The following is a 10,689-nucleotide window of genomic DNA, read 5'->3' as shown; positions in this document are numbered from 1 at the left end:
GTACACAGGAGGCTGAGTCCTGATTTTTGCTCCTCCCTTTACTTATTGCTTTGTTGTTGTGTAGTGATGATCCACAGGCTTGTTGTGGAGGTCCTCTTTTGATGTATTTTCGGCTAAGGCCCCTTTCCTTGAACTCATTTGTATGAAGACCTTCTCTCTATTGCATCTTGATCTCCGAAATTTATCTATGGCTCGATCTTCTCGTGAGACCGGAATCAAGGGGGTAGAATACCTTTTTGGAAGTGATAAATATGTCATTGCATTAACATATTCATTTGCATATTCTTGCATAACAGGTGTCGCTGCGGTGTTCTCATATTATTTGGTGTTCCACTAGCAGGATAGCTGATTCAGGAATCCACCGGTACGGAACCCGCAGAAACCAGCAGAAAGCAATGGAGGGTCTACAAGCAGAACTTGCTGAGATGAGAGTCCGTATGAACCAGTTCATGGATGTGGTTCAGGGAGTAGCTCAGGGACAGCAGGAGATCAGACAAATGATACAAAGGAATCCCGCAACTACTCAACCAGAGGTCGTGACTGATCCTCCAATTGCAGAGGTTAATGGACCGGGGCCTGTCCCGATCCCACATAACAACCACGATCAACAACCCATTCACGATGATCAAGATGATCAGTTCTTACTGCCAGAAGACTTTGGCATGGGCCATGGCATGGATCCCATGTTCAGGAGATTAGAGGAGAGGCTGAAGGCGGTGGAAGGACAAAACCCTCTGGGGTAGATGTTTCTGACTTGGGATTGGTCCCAGGCGTGAGGGTCCCACCGAAGTTCAAAGTCCCAATCTTTGACAAGTACAATGGTAGCTCTTGCCCGAAGACCCATGTGCAAGCCTACTTCCGAAAGATGGTTGCATATTCTGACGACGAGAAGCTACTTATGTATTTCTTCCAGGACAACCTAGCTGGGGCATCCCTGGAATGGTACATGAGGTTGGATAGAGCCCACATCCGTTGCTGGAGGGATTTGGCGGAGGCTTTTGTAAAGCAATACCAGTATAATGCAGACATGGCCCCAGATAGAACTCAACTCCAGAACCTGTCTCTGAAAAGCAATGAGTGCTTCAGGGAATACGCTCAACGCTGGAGGGAGACAGCTTCCCGTGTTCAGCCTCCCATGTTGGAAAAGGAAATGGCCAACATGTTCATGAATACGTTGCCTGGACCTTACCTAGAGCGTCTGGTGGGGTGCAATGCCTCCAACTTCGCTGATGTGGTCTCCACCGGAGAGAGGGTAGAGAATTACCTGAAGACCTACAAGAGCCACAATGGAGTTGGATCTTCATCAGGAGTAAAGAAGCCATTTATGGGAGGACAGAAGCAGAGGGAAGGGGGTGTGAATTCTGTGTCTTCATATCAAAATAGGAATAACCAAAGGAATAATTTTCAAAACTATCATCAGCGACCGTATGTTGCGGCTGTGACCATTCCAGCTGCAGCACCACTACAACAACAACCACAACGTCAGCAAGCTCAGTATCAACAACAACAACAGCCAGGTAACAGACCCGCCTATCAACAGAGGCAGAGGATGATGGACCGGCGTTTCGACACTCTTCCAATGTCGTGCGCTCAACTGCTTGCTAGTCTTCAACAGCTACAACTTGTGCAGCTACGCACTCTGGCTCCTCCTGTTGGTAGACTTCCGGTGGGTTACGATGCCAATGCTAGGTATAGTTTCCACTTTGGGGCACCTGGCCACAATATTGAGAACTGCAAAGCTTTTAAGCACGTAGTTCAGGACCTCATAGATTCAAAGGCTATCAACCTTGCACCGGCTCCTAATGTCGTTAACAATCCCATGCCACAGCATGGTGGTGCAAACGTTAATATGCTGGAGGAAGAAGCCAAGTTTGTTAAGGATGTGTTGAAGTCGAAGACTCCGTTGTTGGAAATTAAGGAATGCTTGCTGAAGGCCGATGTTTTCCCCGGTTGTGGGAAAGGTTGTTCGGAATGCGCTACACAGGGTAAGGATTGCTTGAAGCTGCAGCAGGGTATCCAGGTCTTGCTTGACAATGGTACCCTCCAAGTTGAAGACTTGACTGTCAAAGAGTTTGCTGAAGGGGTAGTTGAAGAGGTATTTGAAGATGCTGTTGAAGAATTCTCATATGTTGTTCCTGCTGATTGTGTATTTCCCATTGATGCATTTAATTTTTCAAATGTTGTTGTTGATATACCAAACAATGTGTCTGATCTTGATGTAACTGAACTTAATTCCGGTGTTCCGGATGTTTTTGTTTCAATGAATGAAATTCCCGAGTATGACTATGATGTCGCTACTATCACCATCTTTTACCCGACTAATCAGATCAGTGTGCCAGAAGCACAACCAGTGCCACCAGTGCGACCGGCCGCCATGACAATCACAACCCCTGGTCCTTTACCTTTCACAAGTGAAAGGGCCATTCCGTGGCATTATGGGGGGAGTGTATACACACACGATCATGGGGTGGAACGACCTTTGAAGGTAGAAGAGGGTCAAAAGTCTGAACTCGAAGTTGAAGGTCCCGCAGTGGACAATGTTGGTGGAATCGGGCGATTCACCAGGAGTGGCAGACTATTCTCGCCACCCGTTACCCAAGCTGAGAGCACTGATGTCGCGGCTAAGGCCAAAGGTAAACAAGTTGTAAATGAGGGCACTTCTGCACCCCAGACTGGCTCAGAGCCCACTTTTGTGAAGGATGTGGACGAGCTTCTGAGAATCATAAAGAAAAGCGATTACAAAGTAGTCGATCAGTTGATTCAGACGCCGTCTAAGATATCCATTCTCTCACTCCTATTGTGTTCAGAGGCACACAGGGAGGCACTTCTGAAGGTCCTTAATGCTGCATATGTGCCTCAGGAGATCTCAGTAAACCAGCTAGAAGGGATCATTGCAAATGTTCATGCAAGCAACGGGCTGGGCTTTACTGATTCTGACTTAACACCAGCTGGACGCAATCATAACAAGGCTTTGCATATCTCAATGGAATGCAAAGACACCATGTTATCTCACGTTCTGGTGGATACAGGTTCCTCTCTCAATGTGCTACCCAAGAGAGCCCTGTCAAAGTTAGAAGTAGAAGGTTTGATCTTGAAACCTTCCGATCTCATGGTGAGAGCCTTCGATGGTTCTAAGAGGTCGGTGTTTGGAGAGGTAGAATTGCCAATTCAGATTGGATCACAAACCTTCAACACCGTATTCTATGTGATGGATATCAGCCCCTCGTACAATTGCCTTCTGGGTCGTCCTTGGATCCACAATGCTGGGGCAGTCTCCTCAACACTGCATCAGAAGATCAAGTTCCCAGTCAATGGAAGAATTGTCACCGTCTGTGGTGAGGAGGACATACTGGTAAGTAACCTGTCTACCTTCAAGTACGTAGAGGTAGAAGGTGAAATTCATGAGACTCTCAGTCAGGCCGTTGAGTCAGTCCAGATCAAGGATGCAGCTCCGGTGGAAGGGGCTAAAGCAGGAGCCCTCATCTCATCTTTCAAGCAGGCGCAAGCCTTGGTGGATTCAGGTGTTGCTCCTGGTTGGGGGCGTCTTTTGGAGTTACCAATGAAGGACGACAAGTTCGGGATTGGGTATCAACCAGCGTTGACTTCTACAACTTCAGCATTTCAGACTCGTCAGGGGCCGATTACTTTCTCCAGTGCTGGAGTCATCCAATATGGCCAGATATCAGCGATCAACGATGAAAATGGAGATAGTGATTGCGACATCGACAACTGGGTGCGGCCGAGGATCCCTGGTGAAGTCATCAACAATTGGTCTTCCGAGGAAATTGTCCAAGTCACTCTTCTAGAGGAGTAATTTTTCTTTGTTTATTCATGCATGTCCAAGTCTTACGTTCCGCCCAGGGCGTAATGACTCATTGTAGGGCTCATCTATGTGAATACCTGCATTGTTTATCATAAATGAATGACGTCTTTTGCATTCAAAATCTTGTTCACTGTTTTTCTATTTTTACAGTTTTCAAAATTTCAAAAGAATAAAAATATTTGGCAATGTTTTGTTTAGTTTTCACTCACTGTTCACACTCATAAGCACATACCATCACTCATGCAGATGCACATCACCGGATCCTATTGATAACAGTTCTGCTATGGCTCGCTTCGACTTTGAAAATCCAATCTTCCAAGCTGAAGAAGAGGGTGATGAAGACTGTGAACTCCCTGAAGAACTTGCCAGGCTGTTAAAACAGGAGGAAAGGGTCATTCAACCGCATCAAGAGTCTACTGAAGTGATTAATCTTGGCACCGAGGACGTCAAGAAAGAAATCAAGATAAGGGCTGCTTTGGAAGATGATGTGAAGAAGGGGTTGATTGAACTGTTGCAAGAGTATGTTGACGTCTTCGCTTGGTCTTATCAGGATATGCCAGGGCTTGACACAGACATCGTGGTACACCACTTGCCTCTCAAAGAAGGTTGTCCTCCGGTCAAGCAGAAGCTCAGAAGAACAAGACCAGAGATGGCTGTAAAGATAAAGGAAGAAGTGCAGAAACAGTTGGATGCAGGGTTCCTAGCGGTTACCAATTATCCGCCATGGGTCGCAAACATCGTTCCAGTGCCTAAGAAGGATGGAAAGGTACGGATGTGTGTCGACTACCGGGATCTGAACAGAGCTAGCCCTAAAGATGATTTCCCATTACCTCACATCGACGTTTTGGTGGATAACACAACTCAGTTCTCGGTATTCTCCTTCATGGATGGCTTTTCTGGCTATAACCAAATCAAGATGGCACCAGAAGACATGGAGAAGACAACTTTCATAACCCCGTGGGGCACCTTCTGCTACAAGGTGATGCCGTTTGGTCTGAAAAACGCTGGGGCAACATATCAACGAGCTATGGTGACTCTATTCCATGATATGATTCATCATGAAATCGAGGTTTATGTGGACGATATGATTGCCAAATCTCAGACAGAAGAAGAACATTTGTTGAATTTGCAGAAATTGTTTGAACGGTTAAGGAAATTCAAGCTGAGGCTTAATCCGAACAAGTGCACTTTCGGGGTGAGGTCTGGAAAATTGCTGGGTTTTATTGTTAGCGGAAAAGGGATTGAGGTGGATCCTGACAAAGTGAAAGCAATACAGGAAATGCCTGAGCCAAGAACGGAGAAGCAAGTCCGTGGTTTCTTAGGGAGGTTGAACTACATTGCAAGGTTCATCTCTCACCTAACAGCCACGTGTGAGCCAATTTTCAAATTGTTGAGGAAAGATCAGGCTATCAGGTGGAACGACGATTGTCAAAGGGCTTTTGAAAAGATAAAAGAGTATTTGCAGAATCCTCCTATCCTTATGCCTCCAGTCTCAGGGAGACCGCTGATTATGTACTTGACAGTACTTGACAATTCTATGGGTTGTGTTCTTGGTCAACACGACGAGACAGGTAGAAAAGAGCATGCCATCTACTACCTGAGTAAAAAATTCACAGACTGCGAGTCGAGATACTCAATGCTTGAAAAGACATGTTGTGCACTTGCATGGGCTGCTAAGCGATTGAGACAATACATGCTTACTCACACAACTTTACTGATCTCCAAGATGGATCCAGTCAAGTATATATTCGAGAAGCCAGCTCTCACCGGAAGGGTTGCTCGTTGGCAAATGGTATTGACAGAGTATGATATCCAGTATACATCCCAGAAAGCCATCAAGGGGAGTATTCTGTCAGACTATCTTGCTCAACAACCGATTGAAGACTATGAGCCGATGAAGTTTGATTTTCCAGATGAAGACATCATGTTCCTCAAGATGAAAGACTGTGAAGAGCCAGTTGTTGGGGAGGGACCTGATCCAGATAAAAAGTGGATTTTAACGTTTGATGGGGCTGTCAATGCCAGAGGAAGTGGAATTGGTGCTGTCATTACCACTCCGAAAGGTGCCCACATGCCTTTCACCGCTCGTCTGACTTTCGAGTGCACCAATAATGAAGCTGAGTACGAGGCTTGTATCTTAGATATTGAGCAAGCCATTGATTTGAGAATCAAGACTCTGGACATCTTCGGAGATTCAGCTCTAGTGATCAATCAAGTAAATGGTGATTGGAACACTCTCCAACCTACCCTGGTCCCGTACAGAGACTACACGAGAAGACTGTTGACTTTCTTCACAACAGTAAAGCTGTATCATATACCTCGCGATGAGAACCAGATGACAGATGCTCTTGCTACTCTATCCTCCATGATCAAGGTGGTTCGGTGGAACCATGCTCCCAGGATCGATGTAATGCGCCTTGACAGGGCCGCGTATGTGTTTGCTGCTGAACTGGTAGTTGATGATAAGCCCTGGTATCACGACATCAAGTGCTTTCTGAAGAATCAAGAGTACCTTGCAGGGGCGTCCAACAATGACAGAAAAACTTTGAGAAGATTGGCAGGCAGTTTCTTCTTGAACAAAGACGATGTGCTGTATAAGAGGAACTTCGACATGGTTTTGCTCAGATGCGTGGACAAACACGAGGCGGACATGTTAATGCAGGAAGTTCATGAAGGTTCCTTCGGTACTCATGTCGGCGGACATGCAATGGCTAAGAAATTGTTGAGGGCGGGTTATTATTGGATGACCATGGAATCAGATTGTTTCAAGTATGCTCGGAAGTGTCATAAATGCCAGATTTATGCTGATAAGGTACATGTACCGCCGAATCCTCTGAATGTGATGTCTTCGCCGTGGCCGTTTGCTATGTGGGGCATTGACATGATTAGAAAGATTGAGCCAACTGCTTCCAATGGGCATCGCTTCATCCTTGTTGCCATCAACTATTTCACCAAGTGGGTCGAAGCAGCGTCGTTCGCGAATGTCACCAGACATGTGGTTGCCCGTTTCATTAAGAAGGAAATCATTTGTCGCTATGGGATTCCCGAGAGAATCATTACTGATAATGGTTCCAATCTCAATAACAAAATGATGAAGGAGTTGTGCCAGAACTTCAATATTCAGCATCACAATTCTTCCCCCTATCGTCCTAAGATGAACGGTGTTGTTGAGGCAGCAAATAAGAACATAAAGAAGATCGTGCAGAAGATGGTCGTTACGTACAGAGATTGGCATGAGATGCTACCCTTCGCCTTGCATGGGTACCGCACTTCAGTACGTACATCGACCGGGGCAACCCCTTACTCCCTTGTGTATGGTATGGAAGCGGTCCTGCCTGCCGAAGTGGAGATTCCATCTCTAAGAGTCCTGTTGGATGTCAAGTTAGATGAAGCTGAATGGATTCGGACAAGGTTCAATGAGTTGAGTCTTATCGAAGAGAAGCGAATGGCAGCCATTTGTCATGGGCAGTTGTATCAGAGTCGGATGAAGAGAGCCTTCGACCAGAAAGTGCGCCCTCGATGTTTCCAAGTCGGAGATTTGGTGTTGAAAAGGATCCTTCCTCCTCAGACAGATCACAGGGGCAAGTGGACTCCTAACTATGAGGGGCCGTATATCGTCACCAAGGTTTTCGATGGTGGGGCCTTAATGCTTGCAACGATGGATGGTGAAGACTTCACTTCCCCGGTAAACTCAGACGCAGTTAAAAAATACTTCGCATAAAATAGACCCGCTGGACGGTAAAAAGAACAGTCCAGGCAAAAATGGGCATCCCGACGAACCAAGAAAATGAAAAGGTTCGGGCAAAAGTTAAGGATTAAAAATGAAAAGATCGTACACCCGGTAAGTTGAAAACCTGAAAAGGCAACTTAGGCAAAAATGGGTATCCCGGTGGATTGAAAACCCGAAAAGGGCAATCCAGGCAAAAGTTAGGGATCAAGCGAATGACTGCGTTCTGATTTAGTTCTGAATCTCATCTCATGTCGATGACTGGAAACTTTCAAAAGGAAGAAAACAATCTAATCACCTTTTCAGAAGGCTGATCATCTGGAAGATCTTGAAGACGGGCGAGTCATAGCAGAATTGGAACCCAATAGAAATCCATTTCACATTGCCATTAGATTATTTCTGTTTTTATCTTTTGTGCAATTACCTCTTTCCAGGGATTGCTTCCTGATGTAAATGCCTATTCAGAGGCCATTCAATCAATAAAATCATGTGATTCAGTACATCTCTGTGTTCATTGTCATTTTACTGTTTTGTTTGCAAAAATGACGTCCGAATTTTTGATAAACATTGCATCATGAAACATAAGAGCTTTACAGGTACATGCTCGATGAACATTTAAAATTGCTGTAAATTTTAAGTATTTTGAATCATCTATTCAGAACAGGTACACTCGGGGCATTTCCTTAAGATTCCCAGCAGGTTCTCACTACGGTGCTTCCCAAGCATGTGTTTCAGACTATACACTCCCTAGTAGAGTTAACAGTGCCAGACTGTATATCCCTAGTAGAGTTGACAGTGCCAGACTGTATATCCCCAGTAGAGTTGACAGTGTCAGACTACACTCCCCAGCGGAGTTGACAGTACCAGATTGTATCTCCCCAGCAGAAGCAGCTGCTCCTCGGAGTTCGATGCCAGATCGATGTTTTCAATCCCAGATCGATGATCTCTTTCCTGGAAGCATAACCTCGGTACCAGATCGGTGTTTGCCTCCCCCTGCTGAGTCATCTCTCGTAGATTATGGTTTCCAGAACCACTATCGCTTCCCCCAACAACAGGTTTCCAGCGCCGTTCTCTCCCCAGTCAGAGTCTCGGTATCTTGCCATTGCCAGAACACCGCGCGGCCGGTCATTTCCCCACATAGTTCATTATGCTGTGCATCTCCAACAGTAGTGCCAGGGTCCGGAAGATTATAATCATTTCCCCAACGGGATTCCTTGCTTCAGCTTGGCATTTTCCCCAGCATTTCGCATCCCTGCATGTAGAATCATATTGCATTGCATCCTCCCAAATCGTGTAGCATTTCCATTCTCATGGAGCATTACGCCATTGAAAAATTCAAACATACGCATGTAAGCATAAAACATTCTCGGCATCCCAAGTGACAAGCCAGAAGTTTGTTTCCAGTGCACAGACTGAAGGTTGTTCATGACTTATTATCCCCAGCAGGGATCGTTAGCCCACGTGCCGCCTCAATTATCATTTTCTTTTTTGCCGATGCTGACAGGCATGAGAAGTTTCCGGTATTCAGACCGAAGTGGCATTCAGGCCAATTTTCCGGTATTCAGACCGAAGTGGCACTCAGGCCAATTTTCCGGTATTCAGACCGAAGTGGCATTCAGGCCAGTTTTTCCGATATTCAGATCGAAGAAGTTTCCGACATTCAGGTCAATGCAACTTGTGGCATTCAGGCCAGTTTCCTATCCAGACCGAAGTGGCATTCAGGCCAGTTTCCGATATTCAGATCGAAGAAGTTTCCGACATTCAGGTCGATGCAACTTGTGGCATTCAGGCCAGTTTCCGATATTCAGATCGAAGAAGTTTCTGACATTCAGGTCGATGCAACTTGTGGCATTCAGGCCAGTTTCCGGTATCCAGACCGAAGTGGCATTCAGGCCAGTTTCCGGTATCCAGACCGAAGTGGCATTCAGGTCAGTTTCCGATTTTTAGATCGAAGAAGTTTCCGACATTCAGGTCGATGCAACTTGTAGCATTCAGGCCAGTTTCCGGTATCCAAACCGAAGTGGCATTCAGGCCAGTTTCCGATTTTCAGATCGAAGAAGTTTCCAACATTCAGGTCGATGCAACTTGTGGCATTCATGCCAGTTTCCGGTATCCAGACCGAAGTGGCATTCAGGCCAGTTTCCGATTTTCAGATCGAAGAAGTTTCTGACATTCAGGTCGATGCAACTTGTAGCATTCAGGCCAGTTTCCAGTATCCAAACCGAAGTGGCATTCAGGCCAGTTTTCGATTTTCAGATCGAAGAAGTTTCCGACGATCAAGTCGAAGTACTTGTGGCATTCAGGCCAGTTTTCCGATTTCCAGATCGAAGTGGTGTTCAGACCAGATTTCCGGTGATCAGACCAACATTGATACTCTCATATTCCGATGCTTAGTGTTCAGACTAATGTGCGGCGTTCAGGCCATGGGTATTCTTGTGCTACCATTTATTTTGGTATCCAGGTCAACTTTCTGTTTCGGTACTCAGGCCGATTTTCACCGTACCAGACAGATTCTTCTTTTGAGATTGCTTCTTTGCCGATTCTGACAGGCATTGTTAATTATTTCATAGGGATTTAGGATCAAAATCCAGGTCTTCTTAATATTTAACCATCTCCCACTATGATCATATGAAGAACGTCCTGCTTCATATTCTCTAGTTGAAGACGCTTAAATAGGGGCAACTGTCATACCCCGATTTTGGTCCTGAATTTTTTTATGCTTGGCCTGACCTTACTTTGGTTTTATATGAGGATTGGTCTTGGTCCAAAGTCATGGTGCTGTTCATGTGATTGTTAATGCACATATGGTCTTGGTCATCCAAACAACCAACCTTCTTGTGTCACAAGCCAATTGCCAATCATGCCACTTGATTCATGAATACCCCTTTCAAATCCTAATCTTATACCATCATTTCATGGCCCTGTTAACATATATTGCCTGTCAAGTTATGTTCTTTTTTAAAAAAGGGTCAAGCACTCAAGTCATAAACAAAACAATTTGGAAACCAACTTCAAACCATTTGTTAATCCATTTCAATCTATTTCATGTCATTGTAAACCATTACATGTGAGTCCATACAAGAAAATACAAAATTTGGCATTTTTGACCAACTGTTGACTTTGGTCAACAGTTGACTTT

This window comes from Lathyrus oleraceus, chromosome 3 (assembly GCF_024323335.1).
Source record: "Lathyrus oleraceus cultivar Zhongwan6 chromosome 3, CAAS_Psat_ZW6_1.0, whole genome shotgun sequence".
NCBI classification, from domain to species: Eukaryota; Viridiplantae; Streptophyta; class Magnoliopsida; order Fabales; family Fabaceae; genus Lathyrus; species Lathyrus oleraceus.
Note: the sequence above shows the minus strand (reverse complement) of the source record.